Raw genomic sequence first — 19,520 nt, 5'->3', positions numbered from 1 at the left:
AAGGAGGGAAAATTGATCATGAGGAACATGGATTCCCAAGATCTGGGAAGAAGGAGARTTTGGATTTCACACCACGATAAATGGGGGAAAAAAATAAAACTAAAAGCTGAGAAACCCACAAAGGTTTATTTTCTAAACAAGAACATAGAAACATTTTGTCAYTTAAACAAAGGGAGGAGGGCGGGGGAGGCTCCGCATCCTTGGCTTGCTCTCTGCAATGGACAAAATACTATCAGAAACAAAAAGCATGGCACAGTTAGCAGGAGCTCAGCGCTTCAGAATTAACGGTATGTATTTAAGTCCCTTTTAGGGGAAGCCTTCTGCAATCGGGGGGAAAAAGAAAATTCATGGTTTTAAAGGCTTCTCTCATTGTTGCCTACAAGCAGAAGAGAAAGGCACTTTCTTTGTCATCCAGGGGTTTATGGCAACACCTTAATATGTCCTTTTCATAGGTGAAGCAAGGCGCACAAAGCAGCCGCGTGCCAACGCGTCCCCCCCGCCACCGGCAAATAAATAAATGGAGGAACGCGGGGACGGCGGCCGTCGTAATCCCTCGGCAAAGAGGCAGCGAGGATGGTCTAGCGGGGTAAATATCGCACGTCTCCTGCCAAACCCCGCGTGGGCTATTGTCCCGCCACCCCTTTTAGATGTCATTAAGGATTTTTCGCATACAACCAAACGAGCAGAGGGGATGAACGCGCTCGCTTCTTCCCCACCAGTTGGAGAAGCCATGACGAGGCGGCTGGGAGCCGGCGCAGGGAAAACACAGGGCAAATTAGGAAGTATGTTAATTCAGTTAATATCACAGAGGGGCTGGCGGGCGGTGGGGGGGAGGTGTGCGCGCAGATTTTCCGCCCGAGGAAGGAGGTGGCAGAGAAAGAACTGGGGCATGCCAGCTCCCGTTATTGTTCTGCCTTCATCGGTAATTAGCAAGATAAGGAGGGGACGGCGTGAGGGAGGCAGCGTGGCGAGGACAAGGCAGCGCTGCACCCCACCTCATGCCCATGCGGCCATCTTACAGGCGGCGCTCGCCTCCTGCAAAATGGCCGCCGGGGCCCACGCTGCCTCAGGCCCGCAGCTGGCCCRTCCCAGCGGGCTCCCCCGCGCCAGCCCCGAGGCACTGGGCACCCGGGGGCAGCGGCAGACGGGAAAGGGGGGCCCCGGGAGGAAAGGAGTCGCCATGGTGGGCCTGAGCGCGCTGGCGAGCGGCCATCTTAGGCCGGGCCCGGCTCACGGCGCCAAGGCGCTGGGCGAGCAGCACTGCCACAGCCCTTTGCCCGGCCCTGCTGGCTGCAGCAATCCTGGTACACTTCTCCTTCACCAGGCAGCAAGCGTTGCCTGGGTCCCGCTCGCTGTCACGGAAGCGGCTGTGCCCTTGCTGTGGCTTTCCCCTCGGACACGAGCGGGTTTATCCCCACATRGGCAGCCGCCTGCCTCAGCGTGTCCCAGTGAGTTCTGAAGGCTGCTGGCCACTGGACCAGCTCTAGAAGATGTGGCCTGGACAGATAGAACATTTTGAGAGCTACAAGGCAAGATGTCACCTGTCCAGCCATCAGAGAGTGAGTTATGRGCAAATAATGCCTTTCTCCTGGCCAAAACAAAATTAATCCCAAACCGAAACTGCAGAGATATCAGTAAAGAAGTGAGCTTCCTAAACCTTAGTTTAACACAAATTCAAAACAAGGTCAGTTATAAAATGCATGGTTACACAGAAAACACAAAGCTACAGATACATTTCTGACTCCATGGGTGCTTCACAGTGGACACATCAGTGCTGCTCAGCTCTCCAAAAGAGCAACACCAAATACCAACCAAGGAGCCCTCATCTCTAGTCTCGGGCTGCCCTCAGGACAAGACCAGCAATTACTGACACTAAAGCGGTATTTGGGAAGTATTTCATGTGTCTTTAGCCACGATGGGACCATTTCACACGGTGCCATAGGCACACAGCGCACGTCGAAAATTCGGCATCTGCTCCAGCACTCTGTGGAGAACCAGAGGGTGATTGCGAGCGCACGCAGGCAGGGCCGTGTTATACATCTCAGCTAGACAGTGAAACATAAGGGATGGCAGGCTAGCTGCTCCGCTCCAGGGTTGTCTACACGGAAAACCACACCATTATAATGACAGCACTATAGGTCAACTGCTGSTGCTCCTCGCCACGCTGGTGCACATCTCCACTCTTAAACTGGCTTCCTCCAGTTTAGCTTAAACTGCTTCCAGCGTGACATCACCGGTATACAGGAGAGTCCTGCCTTCTGCTAAAGTAAATATCCACGGAGGTYGTACGCGTGCAGCTCCTCGCTCTAAAATCCGTCCCCGACCGTACGGCGGTGGCTAGACCTGCCCTTCGGCTAACCTTTCTGTACTCTGCACACTCCTGGGCTGTTCACAGTGCCCGTGAAACACTATTACACCCTGCTTCCCTTGGGTGCTAATCCTGCTTGTCAACCCAAAGGCAGAAGCAGACGGTGGCTTGGCATTTTGATTACGTTGTGATCTGTTTGAACCTTCCAGACTCTTTTGATGTCTGTGCAAATTTGAAAGGGGGAGCCTTCATCCCCCACAATGAAACTCTGCTATCGCAYGGTGAACCATCTCGGGACTCCTCTGTCCATAGGTTTGAAGCGGGGAGGGGAGTTGCAGCTCCTCCAGGAAGAGTCTGAATTTCAGACTAACCAGTTTTGGCCCTGAGCGGAGAACACTACGGGGACAGCGTGTTGCTCTTCAAACAAATGCATGCGTAGGGGAGTGTGCGCATGCACAGAGACACCAGATTTATACAAATAGATGCATTCATAGGAAAATGCAAATARCATCCTCTTCCATCCCAGGCTCCCTTCGAGCTCCTGACATCCCAAGGTTTCAGAGGAGTACAACCGAGCCTCAGATCAAACATTAGCCCTGCGGGGGTTCCCTCAGGGAAGCAGCCATGCACTGGGGTCTTTTCCCCGCTTCCATGTGAGGTTTCCCGACCCGGCCTTCCGTGGGTGCTCAGTTCTGACACGCGTACGACACACGCGCGCGCGTGCAGAGCCTCGCTAAAAGGTGCTCTGGGAATTCAGCTCCACTTCCTCTTTCTCCTGAATCAATTGTCATAAACCATAAGCTTTTGTTTTATTTTTAACAAAGCGACAGAAATAATCTCCACGCACAGCCCTTGCCACTCCCACGGCCCTGTCCTTTAACAGAACAAGCTGTCCAGGGCCCCGAGGACATGGGCACAGGGAGACCAGGAGAGGCTGCAGAAATCAACTGCTCCTCTCCTGAGCCCATTGCTTGGCAGGCAGTGAGGCAGCAGGGTGGGAAGGGGACTGGATGATGGGTCAGGCGTTTCCAGCCTCCCCAGCCCAATTTCCAGCTGTTCCCTTCATCCCCTGCCYGCCCAAGCAGCCACTTTCAGTTTACCTTGCACTCTGCTTCTCTTGCTCCTTGGTACCAGCAAGAGGTGACTCCTGCAGCACCATTGCAGCAATCAGTGGGCTGACGTGCAACCTGTGACAGCCCAAGCTCTGCCTGCCTGTGGCACACCCCTGTCTCCAGCGTGGCCAAGGACTCGTCCCTCCTCCTCCTCCTCCCATCCCACACACCCAGGTTCAGGATTCAGACACATATGGAGACATTTCTTGATGAAACCTATCAGTGGGTGAGTGGCAGCTGAGCAGGTACCGAGCAAGACGTGGGGCCAGACAGCAGCCAGGGGGGAAGGCAGCGGGCGGAGGGAACGTGCCTCGGGAGGAATACTCACAAAGGGCTGCTTTCATTAATAAAACATTCCCCCCTCGGTTGCCTTTTGATTTGGGTGTAAGAATTAACCCCATCTGCCCAACAGCACGCTACCTACCAAGTCATCTCTGCTGAGGAAGGCCTTCCGATGTGTCTGCTCAAYTGCCTGGCTTCCCACAGCCCGCTCTCCTTGGCAGCCCAGACCCCTCCAAACAGCTCACCAGCCTCGCTGGGTCTGCCCTATGGAAGAGAGATCCTCTTCCCACAACATAGATTAGACCCAGTGAAAATAGGCTTAGTGAAAATACCATTTCACTATTAATGCCACCCACCCCACCCCCCCCCAGCTTCACACTCTCTCACACCCAGAAAGATTATAACAAATCCTGGTCACCTTTTGCCCCTGCTAACTACAGCTCCAGCCTTTGCACTGCATGCCTTCTACCACGAGTAGAGAGCTGGGCACAGGGAGTGCTTATACATATACACACACATCTATCTAGTCAGCACTGGAGGTGTTCAGCTGCACAACACACATCTCCCTGCACAGCATCTCGCCTTGTCACAACACCCCAACCCATCCCTCTCCGCTGTAATTGCAGCGCCTGGTCCTTGGGCATCAGCAGAAAGTTGCAGCAAATCCTGCGTTGGTTTAAACACAATCTGTCCATTCAAAATTGGTGGGGGGTTGCTTTTAAATCACTGAGACATTTCTATTCCCTTTCTGTTTCAAGTAAAACCRAGATGCAGAGATGCCTTCGAACCGACAGCCCCTTCATTTTTCCAGAGGTGTGTTTTAATGAGTGACTCGCCTTCCAAAAAGGGGCCGGCAGAGGGGAAGGACGGCAGATTCTCCACACAAATTCAATAGCTGGTAGGTTGCCATGGGCTAAAGCATTTCTTTGCACACATGAAGGGAAGGGACTCCGGAGCACTAAGGGTTTTGCCTCCCATGAGTTATAGCTCTACCCTTCAAGAGCGAAATAAATGCTTTATCCCATTGCAGCCTGCGATGTATTCTACATAGATGGATTGATTTCCCCTATTGTTCTTAATAAATCCTGGCGCATGAAGAAACTCACTGCACAGCCATTTTTCCTGCCTTGTTCTACCTTGCAGAAGTAATAAGGGTCAGATGTGACTGCAGTGGGAAGCAAAGGCCRTACGCGAGGCAGTGCTTTGCTGGATGCAGTGGGTGTGCTTGCAGGGGCTTGGTGGGTGCAGGCAAGCAACTCCCTCTGCCCTGTTTATTCCCAATTTGAGTCGAAGATGAGGAAAAGGGGAACCATGSCTGAGGAAAAGGGCTGGGTACCGCAGCACTGGCGTGGCTCTGACAGGAGCAGCAGCCCCATGAACTGAGCCTGCACAAGCCTGCAGATCTGCACAGGGAAAGGCAAGGCTCTGTCCCTCTCCGACTGGAGCTCTCAACTGTGAGAGATAAATACATATATTGTATTGTCTGATAAACTCAGGGCTGAGCGCTGCACCACTGTAGAGCCTTCCTGAGCACACCCAGCTGTCCATTGTGCCCTGTCCATCAGCCCTGCCCCTGCCCATGTCCCAGCTGACAGGAGTCCACAGCACCAGCACAGGGGGTCCTCTGTTATTTTATTTGTTTGGGTTTTGTTTTTTTTTTAAATCAAAATGCCAAAGCGACACCCTCCCAGTGACTCCCAATGGCACAACTCAGACTTCCAGATTGCTGTTGAAAGGTTCTCTCCCTCCCTACCATCTTCTCTCCTCACAAGGCTGACACCCATCCTCTTTTCCTGCTCCAGGAGGGTGTTTGCTGGACACAGCTTTGCTGATGCCCAGCAAGGARGCACTGCTGGGCTCMAAGAAGCAGGTGGCTCTGCAYGATCTTGCCTTGGCCACCTGCCTCCAGCTCCATCCAGGCTCCCTGGATTATCACTGCTGGTCTTCTCTAGCAGCAGCTAACAACTGGCCCTGTTTCAAAAGCCTGGCTGGGAATTTGGCTGTGGGAGAGAGGGAGGGATCAGGTAAAAGAGCTGGTCTCCCATGCATGAGTTGGACTGGATCCTTCAGCAAGACTTCCAGGGACTCACCTCTCCTTGCTCAGGTGGAGACGTCCCAGCCCTTCCCAAGGCATCCCACTCCAGGAACTCTCAGTCAYGTCTGATTAAGGAAAAGAGAATTTGTCTCAATTAGAAAGAGGTTCCCATATGCATGGACGGATGTCAAGTAATTACTGCATGTCACTCACGTTTGGAAAAGAGACCYTAAATTTGGGGTTGTGCAAACTTGCACACACAATTGAGAGTGAGTTACAGACCTTGGCATGCTCCAGAGCATACGTTGTGTGGATGCTTTCAAGCCCGTTCCTCGGCTGAAATACACCCAGCCACRTAAAATACAGCCAGACACGACCCCGTTCTCTAATAAGGAAATAAAGCCGAGTGGACCTGCATTGCCAGAGCCCAGAGAGCAACACTGTCTCTTTAATTTTCTCCCTGGCTATCTCATCCTTTGCACAAACTCTTTCCTCCCCGTGGCTTCTTCCAGCCTGGTGGGCAAAGTGGGAAAACATCATTAGGGAGGAAAAATAATTTAGTTTGTTAATCAGTATCCAGTGGTGGGAAACAAGAAAGACAGAGAGCAGGGCTGGCGGTTAGGGCTTAGGAAGGGCCAGCACAAAGCCCACCATTCATGACATCTGGGGCTGGGATTCTCATTGAATTAAACAGACACAAAGAGCAGAGGCATTTCATGCTCTCTTCACAAGAATTATCATATCTCCCTGGCACTAGGAAACCTTCAGCACGGGAGAGGGGGAGAGAGAGAGAGAGAGGGGAAAGCGGGCAGGCTGGGTAGAAATATGGGGCAGGGTAGAAGAGGCTTTGTTCCAGGGTTGGATTTATGGATGGGATGCGGCGCGTTGCTTTGCGGGGAGAGACAGGGCCCTGGCGCGCTGGGTCTAATAAGAATCAGCAAATGTGAAACAGGGGGCCCCTGTGTACCATGAAGCAGGGAAACCCGCGTTTGACAAGCCAACAGAATAACCGCTCGCGTCTCAAGGCTGTGGAAGGATGCTGACGTTCCTACGAGATGTGTCGTCTTGTGTGTGTGTCAGCGAGGAGGGGGAGAAGGGGAGAGGCGAGGAGTATAAACAAGAGACCAGGCAGCATCGTTCAGTCATGAAAATTAATTAGCTGATGTGCAAACCATGGCTGCCTCTTCCCACTGCCCTGCAAGCATTCCCCATAAAGCTGTGGTGTGTGCGGTGCCTGTGACTGGGAATGACAGGGGYAGATTAGGCAGCTCCTTGGGACACAAGCCTGGCAGCAAGAAACCCACAGCCCGTGCAAAAAAGGTGAGGAGGGGATGATTAGTGTCCTTGGGGAAGAGGCAGAGCCCTGGGACCAGAAGAAAGAGAAACGGGAGAGACGGGGCACCAAGCTGAGACCAGGAATCATGTTGCTGCTGCTGCTGCAGCATAAATTGGGGTGGATCTTAAAAGCCTGCCATTAACAGGGGCTGGTGGACAGCAAAAGCATTTAGGTTTTAGATCACAAACTCTCTGGGGCAGGACCTGTCATCTCCTGCAGGCTCACACCATGGAGGCCTGTCCTACTTGGTCTCTGGGCATTACCAGAAGATCTGCTTTAAATACTAATTGCTCCATGATCAGGACCTGTGAGCTGCTGGGAGGCTCCCTACAGCATTACCTGTGGGATGAGGGGATAGATCTCTGACCTTATGTCCCCAGGGTAATTTGACCCCGTGAACCAGTGCCACGAGCAAATATTACTACCCAGTGATGAAGATGAGCAATTCCTGATCAACTTCACATATCCCATCCCCAAGCTTTCAGGTCCTACTACARTATCAGGCTTATTCCATGCCTGGAACAACCACAGGAGAATCAGGGCGCCGGGGAAAAGGGAAAAGATGGGGAAAGAAGGGATGCAGAAAGCAATCGGTACGGAAAAAATAAAGAGAGAAGACTCTTTGACATGGGATGCGCACAGTGAACACAGAACGCGCTGGAAACAAAGGGATGCAGGGAGAGAGGAGAGGCTGGGATGGGCATCTCGGCAGACATGTAGGTAAAAGTTGAAAAGGAAGCACTAATTAGCACCCAGACCATCACTTTCCATTAATAGCTTGTCACCGTTTCCTTGATGTTGCTGAGAGCAGGGAAGTTGGTATGTGTGATGCTTACCTGTCTCTATCTCATTAACAGAAGTGAGGGTGAGAACAGATGTTTATTGCCTGCATCCAGATAGACAGGCCCTTTGCTGAACTGAGAGGCAGGAGAGAGGGGGAAAGTTATGAAAGAGATGCTCATGAAACACAAGCCAAAGCCAAACAATGGAAACCCAAACACAGGACACTCAGATACCTGTGCTGATCCAGAAGCAGCCCCAGGCAGGTATCAGGTTCCAGGAATCCTGGAATCACACAACTGCTGGGTCAAATAATTATAACCCAGGGCAAATACACTGCCAGCTGGGGGAGAGTGCTCTGGTATTGGTACAAGGTATGTGCAAGGGGCTGTGGCTGCATTATCCTGGGAAAGTAAAACAAAGGGCTGCTTCTTTCCCAGATTGATTTGCTCAAGGTGTCCACTCCACTCAAAAACGGACAKCCAAGCATCTTCCTGAGAGTCAGAATGGAGATACCCACCAGTAAACAAAGAAAGAAAAAAAACCCAACAAACTGCTTATTACAAGCAAAGATAAATGTGCTTTGCATATAATCACCTCTGGAGTAATTCTTCCAGCAGCTAAAAAAAGAGATTATCGTTCCCATGTAACACACAAAGGCCTCTCCTTTCCCTCCAGTACGTGGAATGGCTCCTGACAGTGACATGGGAAAGAGGGAGTGTGCAAGGCAAGGCAAGGCAAGGCAAGGCAAGGACGCCAATCAGCAAGTACCTGCTAGCTGGTAGCACACGTCTGCTGGGGCGCTGACGGGAGCGTGCGTGTGTGTGCACATTCCTAGGGACACCCTGGCTTCCACCAGCACAGAAATTCACTACRCAAGCCAAAGGTTCCTCAAGAGCAGCAGCCCAAGCCTCCTCACGAGGGAACGAGGCAAAACCAAAGGCAAAGAAAACATCAAGGCAGGGACTGAAGGAACAAAGGTTTCCCCCCACTCAGCTTGGAGACATCTTCTTGGCCATTTAGCTCAGATCAAGTGCGGGCTCTGTTGACTCCCCCATCTATTCAATCGAACACTTTCAATAGTCTGATGGGTCTTTTCTGCTTTACGGCTTCTCTACCCCTGTGTTTGACATCCCCAGCCAACGCACTTAATGCCACATGCAGAAATACTGCCCTGAAGAGCCCTCGCTCAGATTGCGTGGTCAAGCACTTSAAAGTTAGGAAGTGACCAATTTATGGCTGTCCAAGCAACCTTAATTCCACCTCGCCGTGCTGCCACTCTGGACAGGAAAAGAGGGAGCGAGCTAAAAATAGGCTGTGACCGTGTTGTCAGCCTCATAAGGGCATGGGCAGGGAGAARCTGAATTAATATCTCGTGGTCAAAATGAAATCAGGTACCCCCCGACTTGCCAGCGCTTGCTTTGGTGCCTTCAACCATGTACATTTTTAATATACAGAAATCACGTGCATTCTAAACATACAGAAAAATGCATTATTTATAGCTAATAAATAATAGATTGTTTATATAAGCAAAAAGAAAAAACAATTGTAGGCAAGTGTAACAAATTCCCCTTCCTCCACCCCGCACCCATCCCTGCTTCATCCTGCGCGGGCACAGAGATTTCAAGCCCCAAGCCTCGGCACAGATTTCTGCCACTATGAAATGCAGGGCTAATGTTATCTGGCAGCGGCAGAAGGCTGCTCTCCTGGGGCMGGCGGAGAAGGGGACTGCTGGGGCTGGCAGTGCCCAGGCCAACACACCCACATGCCCTACACTTTTTCCTCCTGGCGCCAGAACCCGGAGGAGTTTTCTCCCAGAAGGGGCTGTGCTGGAAGGACACGACCTAAAGGTGGAAAGGGGTGATGGAGTTGGCTGTGAACACCCTCCCACCTTCCCTGGCTGGTCCAGAGCTCTGCAATAAAGTGGTGGAAATCTGTGGTTTCACCCCGCTCCCGATCTGTTATTATTATTCCAGGGAAACAATAAATTTTAATTTTTTTCCCCCCCGCATGAGGCAAGCGAAGGGAAATCACGATTCTGAACAATTCATAATTCAGCTAAACCTGAAAGGAATTTAAAGGACAAAGAATAGGCATTTCTCGAGTCGAAGAGCTTCCCCCGGACGAATTTCAAGGGCCCGCAGCAAACAATGGGAGTGTCAGAGGTTCTCAAAAAGAAAAAAAAAGTTCAAGAATCTTTACAATAAAAAGTGTTAGGCAACACAGAGGTCAGAGCCAGCTCCTCCTATAATAAATAGCACGACTACCCTACATTAACTATAGGAGACATTTTAATGCAGTGCCTCAGCTTCGTGCTAATTATACTTTTTCACCATATTTTGAACCTAAGAAAAAATGTCATCAGTTAATTATAACAGATGAGGGAGTGTGAAGACTTCCTCAATAAATAATGCCTTGATATCTCATATCCAACAAGCTGCGTGCTCTGCTCTGAAGGTGCCCAGAAATATGTCCTCTCAGGAAATATATCAAGAACTGATGGTCCCATAAGCTGGTTTTGTTTCCAAGCTTTGATTTTCAGCCCAATAATTAAGTGATTTTTATGGATTGGGGAGAGTAAAGGTCGTGGGACTGCTGGAATGGTGCCAGAGAGAGTCAATGTTTAAAAATAAATAAATTCCTAAATCAAAATGAGATATGAGAGACCTCAACAAATTCCCCCCATGGCTGCACAGRCRAGCACACAGACACAATTTGGCTTCKGGACCCAAATCCCATCCTTCCTTCATTTGTGGCTTCTCCATGGGAGTCTGGCATGGACTGAAAAAGCCTGGTTTTAATGAAACCAGGCCACTGCTGCCAGCCAGCGCTTCCACCTGCCCCGAGGAGGAAGGACATCGTCCCTCTGCTGCTGTGCCACCCTGGGCGCTGCCCGCAGCTGCACCCATCCCTGCCGAGCCTGCTGGGTCTCCGGGTCCTTGCAAAGGTTCCTCAACTAAACCATCTTTCTTTCAGCTCCCTTCTCCACCCAGCACCCCTCACTTCCCCCTCTGAAGAGCCGGGATTTGGGTGGGAAAGATGTCTTTGGGCTTTTCACAAATCCAGTATCCCCTTGAACCAAAACCAATTAGCCTGGCCCAAGGTCCTGCCATTGAAGGACTGTCCCTTCTTTTCAAACCCCCGCGGGCTCAATTGCTCTAAGGAGCCTGGATGTGAATGAGCAAAGCCCGCTTAAAGTGGTACTTAAGGCCAGACCAGGGTGAAGGAAAAGAGAAAGCCTCTATAGGAACAGCAAGCTGAGTTTCCAAGAGACAGCTAACTGCCGGAGATTGTGTTCTTTTGCTCCCCCCATTTTCTTTTTTTTACCCCCACTCCTCAGCTTTCAAGGCAAACGCTCCTAACCAAACCTGAGCCCCTGAATAAATATTAGAAAACACGAAAGAACCTCGTCCTGACTCTGCAGATGCCAGGAGCCCGGCCGTGGGCAGTGTGATGGCCCAGCCTCAATCTGCAAACACTGGTTATAAGCACGTGTGCCCAGAGGGATGGTGAGAAGYCCGAGATGACGTGGGTCCTGGCAAACACCTTCCCAAGGTGATGAGGCTGTGGGCACGAAACACCAAAAACACCTGATCTGGACAGGGCAACTCCCTGTACAACGTGTTGGGGAAGCCAGTGTGAGCAGCCACATGTCCATCTTATGCTGGAGACCCCTGAGGASATCCAGAGACTCGGGGCGACCGAGGGGCTGCCACGTGGCAGCAGCAGTGTCGGGGTGACAGGCGGTACCCACACCACCAGGCACCTGCACAGATGCCAAATCAGCACCTTCCCTCTGCCCAGACACRAGAGTGCTTCCAGCAGGGAGCTCTGATCCCTGCCCAGTGCACGAGCAGCACCCATCCATGGCCACCGAGCCACCTGGACCCTCCAAACCCCGGGGGTCTGCCCTTTCTTGGGCGGCACAGACAATTTAGGGCAGAGCAGCAGGTAAAGGGAGGCACCATCCCTTTGCATCAAGGGTGCAGGGAGGGGCTGGGAGCCAAGAGAGACAAAAGAAATGGCTGAGCCCAACCTCAAGTGTGGAACCCGCCATTGCCAGGCAATTCTGCAAAAATGCCCATTGATGGGATTTCATCCATAACCAACAGACTGGCTTCCAAGGCAGCTCCTGCAAACAGCAGGGCCTGAACAGCCCCTTCTCCACCTGACCCTGAGACGGGTTGAGTTTGGCTTGCCCAGGTATTTGGTATAAACCCCCTCCATCTCATGYTCCAAGCCAAACCCACTGCATGGCAGACAAGTTTTAGGAAAAGATGGGAGATCATGAGCTGGAGCACGCGATGTCCTAGAGCATCCTTTCCCTAGGGTAAAACCCATAAACGATATTTTCCGTTTATCCCCCAATGRCACATGCCGATCCTTCCGTTTCTGTCTCCCTCTGCCCATCCCCAGCTCTGCCTGAAGAACAAAGACATCACAGCCCAGCTCCAGGAACCTCACCCACGTCTGGCCTACGCTGCATCCTATTGCTCCACCAGGAGAGTCCCACTGAGAAAAGAAAGAACCAGGAATGCCGGGACATGGGCTCTCATCTCAGCACAGCTGAAAAAGATGCCTTCCCTTATGGGTTTTGCCTATGCAGGGGAAAAGATCCATCCAAAGCCAACAGCTAACGGCTACTCTTACAGGGCAAAAGGCAAAACCACAAAGGGAGCTGTGCCTAGCCAAAATCAATCCCTGGCCCAAGGACAGACCCTTGGGGACCTTCCTTCCGCGATGGCACTTAAAGGAAAAAGACAGAAAGCAGAAACCTGTCGGTGGGCTGCCAGGGAGTCCATAGATGCAGCGGGTATGTCACAAGCAGGGATTTGCAGGGGGGCTTCACCCGCCRCCTCGCCCCCCACCCACACACGCACGAGATGGGGATTCTCATACCACTGTCCCCTGTCACTCACTGACCCCTCCCTTGGTAACTCAGGGGGTGCTGCCTTCACACCTCCTCGAGATACCCAYAGGTTCATGCCAACAATGGGGGCAAAAATGAAGAATTAAAGCACCAGAAAAAAATTCAACCRCAATTTCTCTCTCCCGGACATTAAAGGCCAAATCGCTCAGCCCTTGTCTCAGTCCCCTTCAGGGGAACTGCTCTGGGGTAAGTGTACCGAGTACATGGCCTGAAAAAATACCTAAAAAAYCAGCTCAGGAGAGGTGATTTTGTGGGGAAAAAAATATAGTAAAAGTCAAGTGTGGTTTCTGATCAGCTGATTGAACAGCAAGGTGAAAAAGCTTGCATCGATCCTTTGTAAGAGTTCGCATATAGACACTGATTTCCACACTTCCATTTTATTTCATAAAATTATATATATATATATATGTATTTATATACACACACACAAAGACATTTATTATATGTGTGTATATTTTTTTTCCTCAGATCCTCTTTTTATATTTTCACCTTTTGCAATTACAAAAGCCAGGGACAGAAATACCTCCTGGGTTCTGCCAGTGCAGAACACTCCCACCAAACAGATTTTCTCTAACATGCTGGTTGAATGATTCCTCCTGAATTACATTCATTAGGAATTTGAATGTTTCTTTCCTCCATCCCCCATCAAATCATTACTCCAGAATAAATGCATTCATCARGCACCTTGCTCAGTTCCCTCCTGCTTTGTTCAGTCTAGTTTTAAAGCATCTCCACTGAAACCRTTTGCACCTGACTCGATGCTAGCACACGAAAGGGGGAAAAAAATAAATAGGAGAAGAATTGAGCGCCACTCACAATATTGTGAAAATAATTGGAAAATTATTTCTTAAAAATAGCCAACATAATAAAGGAGGGAAAGGACTACATTCCTTCCTCCCCACCTCCGATCTCTTCCACAATTTCTGGGATTGCATCGAGTATACATATTCCAGATGGGCTGGAGAGAAGGAGGTTGGTTCTTAATGACACGTCTTTCGCTGCCTTTGGAATGAATGATTCATTCGGATCTTGCCGAGACTCGGTGCCACAGTTGAGTTACATTTCTAGAAAATCCGTATCTTTAATTCTGGCGCTGCGTGTGGGACCCAGCAAATCATGGAATTACTGCTGTAACTTCGGATTAGTAACGCTTTCTAAATGATAGTCTAATTCCAGGCCTTCATGCTTTTCAGCGTTCACACTCACACAGCCTTTTCCCTGGGAGGCTTCCTGCGGAATTAGTGCTGGCGTCTTCGTCTTTCTCTGCCCTTTTTTAATTTCTCCAATGACTTCTCATTAGAATATATAATAACAGCTCCTCAGAACTTTTCTTTCTCCCGGTATAGCCAAATTCAGGCTGAGATCCTTTTTCCTTACTGTGGTTATGGCGGTGTTTTGCTGGCCCTGGAAGGGTGCACAGGCAGATTTAGCTTTGCGGGCCTACGTGGCATCTGACGCCATTACCCCGTGCAAGGGAAGGTGGAAAACCTGCCTGCGAGGAGCGGGGGGCTCCCACCTCTCATCGCCGCCCCCGCTCGCCGCTGGGCACGGGCGGCTCGGCCCCGCTCCGCTCCCCTCTCCCTCGGCAAGGGACGCCCACCCAGGAGAGAAGGATGGGGCAGGGTGCCCACGCTCCACCTCGCCGACGAGTGGCAACGCGGCAGCATCTTTGCCAGCCCTCCCCATCTCCCGCAGCATCTCCTGGGGGGCACAGAGCCAGCGAACAGCCCACTCGCAACCCCAGCCACGGGAAGCTTTCTCTCGGCAGCCTTCCCGGAGCTGTCACGACCCGTGTGGGTTGGCAGCAGCGCGGGGATCATCCCTGCGGGATGGGAGCCGCCAGTGCTGGGCGAGGGGCTGGTGGCGATGGTCCCAGCCCGCCTCAGGGTGCCGGGGGGCTCGGGGGACCCCGGCCCCGGCCAGGGGCGCTCGCCCCACGCCAGCTGGGAAAACGTGCCGGGGAGGCTCGGCGGAGAGCACGGTGCTTTGTGTCGCCATGGGAACGGAATGCAGATGTGCCAATTGCTTTTCTTTTCTTTTCTTTCTTTCTTTTCCACCCTTTTTTTTTTTTTTTTTTTTTTTTTTTTTTGCCAGACATTGTAATACATATTATGTTTCAACTTCTGCGGCTTGCAGCAGAGGTGAGGGAGGCTTTGTGCTTTGCCAAGAGCTTGGTTCCCAAAGAAGCCCCAGGGCCGGGTGGCCGCACGCCGGAGGGGTGCASCCAGCAGCGGGACCCCTTTCCCGGGCATCCCCCCGCAGCTACAGACAAAAGCAACAGCCACCGCGCCAGAAAAGTGATCACATTATCACCAACTTGACCTTCCAAAGGGAGGCCAGGCTCAAATCCAAAGCCGAAAAAAATAGAGCGGGAGAGAGAGAGAAGGAAAGATTGCCAGAAGCTGGGGGGTTTCGTAGTCTGACCCGTAGGCTGGGACAGGAGGAATATTTATTTGGGGAGGGCGCTCGCTCTCTCCATCCTCCCGGAGCCGCGACACCCCGCAGCCTAAGAGTGAATTTTGAGGTGCGTTTAACCGATAATTAACCTCCGGATTTATCTGGCAAAGGAAGAATTGGCGCAGGGCTCGCCTCCCCGTCCCCGTCCCTCCCGCCCGCTGCCGCGGAGCCCCGGGCTGCCCGGAGCGGCCCGACGGGGAGGTCGCGGAACCGCAGCCCTTACCTGGAGCCCCCAGGGCGGCGAGTCGGGCCGTCTCTGCACTGCCGGTCCYGGTGCGGCCGCTTCCCCCGGGCGAGCAGGTCTGGAAGTCATTTCTACTTTCGGTTATCTAGCTTTATGATGGCTCCACAACACTCATACAGCTAGATAACCAAAGACAGAAACATCCCTCCGTCGGGGATGCCGGCCATCCGTCCGTCCGTCCGTCCGTCCGCTCCAAGGTGCGGGCACGGCCGGGGCAGGGCGGCCAGGAACTGCCACCGGGAAACACACAAAAAAAAAAAAAAAAAAAAAATAAAAAAAAAAAAAAAAAAAAAAAAAAAAAAAAAAAAAAAAAAAAAAAAAAAAAAAAAAGAGAGAGAGAGAAAAAAGATAAATACGAAGCGAAGAAGATGAGCCAGGGCAGAGCCACGGGCGCACGGCGAGCTGCCGCGGGGGCTCGGAGCCGAACCGCGCCGTACCGAGACAGGTCGGGCTGTGCCGAGCCGAGCCGAGCCGGGCCGGGCAGGGCAGGGCTGCGGGGGCCCATCCGAGGGTCTCGGTGCCCAGCCTGCCGGCCCGGCCCGACGAGCGGCACTCGCGCTCCCGCCCCGCTGCCCAACTTCTACTCCCCTCGCATGGTAATCGCCCCCTTTGGGAAGTGACGTCACGCCGCGCCCAGCCAATCCCCGACCCCTCATTTAAATCGGCGCCCCCTTTCCCGCGCTTTCCCGCCCGGGATGGGCTTTGCGGCGGGACGGGACGGGACGGGACGGGACGGGACGGGACGGGACGGGCACGGCTGGGCACAGGGCGCCACCGGCCCCTCCGCCTCGCCCCGCCACCGGCAGCCTCCTCCCGCCCTGCCCCGGCCTGTGCCGAGGGGCTGCGCCGTGAATCGCTCACCCCCAACACCCTCAAACCGCCCCCCCCGCTTCCTCCCGCCCCGACGTGCCCCCGCCGCAGCTCCGCTGGGCCGGGGGAGAGGCGAGCAGCACCCCTGCACGGCCCTGCACCTGCAACTAACTTCCCTTTCCCCGTTCTCGGCACTCCCCTCTCTCCCTTTCCCCTCTTCTCTTTCCCCTCTTCCCTTTCCCTTTCGCCTCTCTTCATTTTCCCTCTCCTCTTCCCCTCTCCCCCTCTCCCCTTCACTCTCTCCCTTTCCCTGCCCTTTTCTTTCTCCCCACCTTTTCCATTTTCATCCTTTTTTTTTTCTGTATTCCCGACGCCTTCTCCCATTTTCCCCTCTCCTCGCCATGCCCCCCCACCCCGCTCCATGCAGCGCACCTCTCTCACACCTTCTCCTCCCCCAGCAATGCCTTTCCCGTCCGGCCTCCGCACCTGGGGGCAGCCCGAAAGACCCCTTTTCCGCACCTAAACGCGGAGCCCGCCCGTCCCAAGACATGCCCCGGGGACGTACCCGCGATCCCCCACAGATCCTCTCTGCACCCCGTTTTCCCGTAGTTTTAATTATTTCCCCTCCAGGTTCTGCTGTTTCCTGCACAGATTCTTAACGCGATGTGCGTGTAGCGGCGAATCCGGCACACACAAATAATAACAGCAACAATAATCAGACTAAAATGCCAGGAGGTAAATATGATTATCTGGGGTGCTTAACTGACCTGCTCCGCACTTAAAAAAAAAAAATTAAAATTGTAATCCCTCACCGCTTCTGAATATCGCCTTTCTTTAAATCCCAGACGAGGATAAAATGTRACCTGCTACAAAACGAGGGATCCGCGAAACGAAGCGATCTCGGCGGGAGCAGCCGCGGCAGAGCGCTGCCCGCCGGTCCCGCCGCCTCCGGCTCCCGGCGAGCTCCGCTCGGATTATTTATTTCTCCCTCTCTTCGCCCTCCCCCTCCCCGCCATCCCCTTTAAAAAAAATTAAAATTAAATAAATAAAATCTACCAGCTCAATCAGGCTAAAAGCTAAAGGACGAGGGCTGCCAGCCCTCTGCGAGCCGGCGCTGCTCCCAGCGCCCAGGCGAGCCCGGCCACCCCTGCTTGGCTCCCGGGAGCCGCCGGTTCTTTTCCGCCTCCTGTCTAACGAGAAACGGGCCCTGGGATGCCCCGGCCGCTCCGACGGGGCTGGGCAAGGTGGGGAGAAATATTTTCTCCGTCCCCAGCCCCTCAGTGCCTTCTCCGCGGCCCGGAGCCGCTCGGGAGGAGGCTTGGCCGACGTTTATTTTAATCTATCCTGGAGACAGGCAAAAAAAAAAAATTGCCGTGAATCGGATCTCCTTAATTTTACGGCCTTGGATTTTCTCCTAATTTATCGGTTCTGCTGTTAGGGTGGTCGCTGCTAGAATGCTCGCGGCTGGGGCGGGGGAAGTCACCCAGCCGCCCCACTGCCTCGGAGGGCAGCCCGGGGGTTTGGGAACGGCGGTGCCGAGCGGGCACGGGGGTTCTGCTGGCCCAGGGACCGGCCTCGCTAACGAGAGAGGCCCCGTTACTCACCGCGGGGCCCCGCTGGCGCGGACAAGCTCGGGGCGCCGCCGACAGCTTTCCCCACTCCCGGGGCCGCTTCGGTGGCGATGCGGCCCCGCTCCAGCCCCGTTGTCCCCGCGGCAGCGGCGAGGGGGCCCAGACGGGCAGAGCCAGCCTCGCCAGCCTCGCTAAGCCGTCACTCTGCCCGGCTGCCGCCGTGCGAGGTCTCCCGCCCGCCGTGCTGAGCCCCCGGGCCTCCGCATCGCTCAGGCGAGGATGCTGCGGGTGAATCACCGCACCTCGCCGAGCTGCTCGGGGATAGAGACGGGATCCTCTCTCTCYGCCGGCCAAAGGAGGTGATTCTCTTGGCAGAAATATATGTGACAGTATTTTGGGTCCCTGTTCCTTTTCGGCAATGCTTTACTGTGCTCGGAGCTCTCGCGTTGACCCTCTCCGTATAGGCAGAGCCGCAGTACCTGGGAGAAAATATCTTGCGCTTGTGGTATTTCGGTTTGGTTTTAGGTTTTGGATTTTGTGGATTTTTTTTTTTTAATTTTGCTTATATTCGGGTTTTTTGGGGGGAGGTAGAGGTTATTGGGGGTTTCTTTTTGGCGCAATTTGAGCAGAATGCGTACAAAATGGCTCCTTGGCACAGCGCAAAGCACCAGCGAGCAGCGTGGGGAGGGATCGGCGGGCTTTGCCCGGGCTCCGGAGCTCCGGTGGCATCGCCCGCAGTCTGCCCGCGTCCTCCTCCCCTGGGCCGCCCACGGGGACCGCGGGGCTCTCCTTCATCTGCACGAGAGAAAACAACCCCGGCGGCGGGCGGCCCGACGGGACGGGGAGAGACGGCGGTGCCGGCGTGGCTCTGGCCATGGTGCTGCACCGGCCCCGAGGACTTTCCGCGCCCACCCGCGGGCAGTTCGGCCCCGCTGCCCGCTCCCTCCTCGGCTGACCCCGGCGCCAGGCAAGGCGGGCGGCCCCGCCGGCCGCACCTCGGAAGAGCCCGGTCACCAGGCCGCCCCTGAATTATTTAACGTGCTCGCCCAGTAACGAGTCCGCTGCCTTCCCCTCTTCTACGTCCTGCACGTCTGACGTCACTTTTCTTTAATTAGGAGAAGTTATTTTTAGCCAACCTGGAGTAACCCCCCACGCCTCGCCGCCTCGAGCTGCATCTTCTCCTAAGAGTTTTTTGGGGTTGGTGATTTTTTTGCTGGTTTGTTTTTTTGTTTTTTTTTTTTTTTTTTGCTTTTCCCCTCACCATCAGGGCTTGGCAAAGAAGCGGCAGCTCCCGACGGGCGTGAAGGAAACGCGTCGCTTTGTTTAGTAATTAAAAGCCACCTCTGAGCAAGCCCCGGCGCCGAAAAGGCAAAGCGGCGGCGTCTCACCCCCGGCTGCTCTTTTCTCTCCGGCCGTCGGGGCCGGGACCCAGGTGGGGACCGCCCCGGACCTTCCTCGCTCGGCGGGGCGAGGTGCTGCCCGTCCGGGGGCCGGGGGTGGAGGCACGTCGAAGGAATCCGGCCAGGTGCAGACTCTCAGGTCACCTGCACTGCTATGATTCGGGTTTCCTTAAGGTTGAGGCCTAAAATGCGTTTCACTTCCAGGGTGATACGGGGGAAAGAAAAAAAAAAAAAAAAAAAAAAAAAAAAAAAAAA

General features: G+C 53.5%; 1 long non-coding RNA gene across 2 annotated transcripts in view; it reads right to left on the bottom strand.

The window, feature by feature from the left end:
- Positions 1-15,717, bottom strand: part of LOC130573405 (uncharacterized) — a 35,510-nt gene extending 19,793 nt beyond the window's left edge. Inside the window, exons 1-3 of one of the 2 annotated variants that reach the window (XR_008965329.1) lie at positions 15,464-15,717; positions 13,686-14,187; positions 5,793-5,862 (exon numbers count right to left, since the gene is read on the bottom strand). This is a non-coding gene — a long non-coding RNA (uncharacterized LOC130573405). The remainder of the gene's footprint in view (positions 1-5,792; positions 5,863-13,685; positions 14,188-15,463) is intronic. The other variant, XR_008965330.1, reaches the window with a different exon arrangement.
- Positions 15,718-19,520: the final 3,803 nt, after the last annotated feature.

Source organism: Malurus melanocephalus, unplaced genomic scaffold, assembly GCF_030028575.1.
Source record: "Malurus melanocephalus ecotype Western Australia unplaced genomic scaffold, MMel_1.1 scaffold_58, whole genome shotgun sequence".
NCBI lineage: Eukaryota > Metazoa > Chordata > Aves > Passeriformes > Maluridae > Malurus > Malurus melanocephalus.
This window is presented reverse-complemented; position numbering and strand designations above follow the sequence as displayed.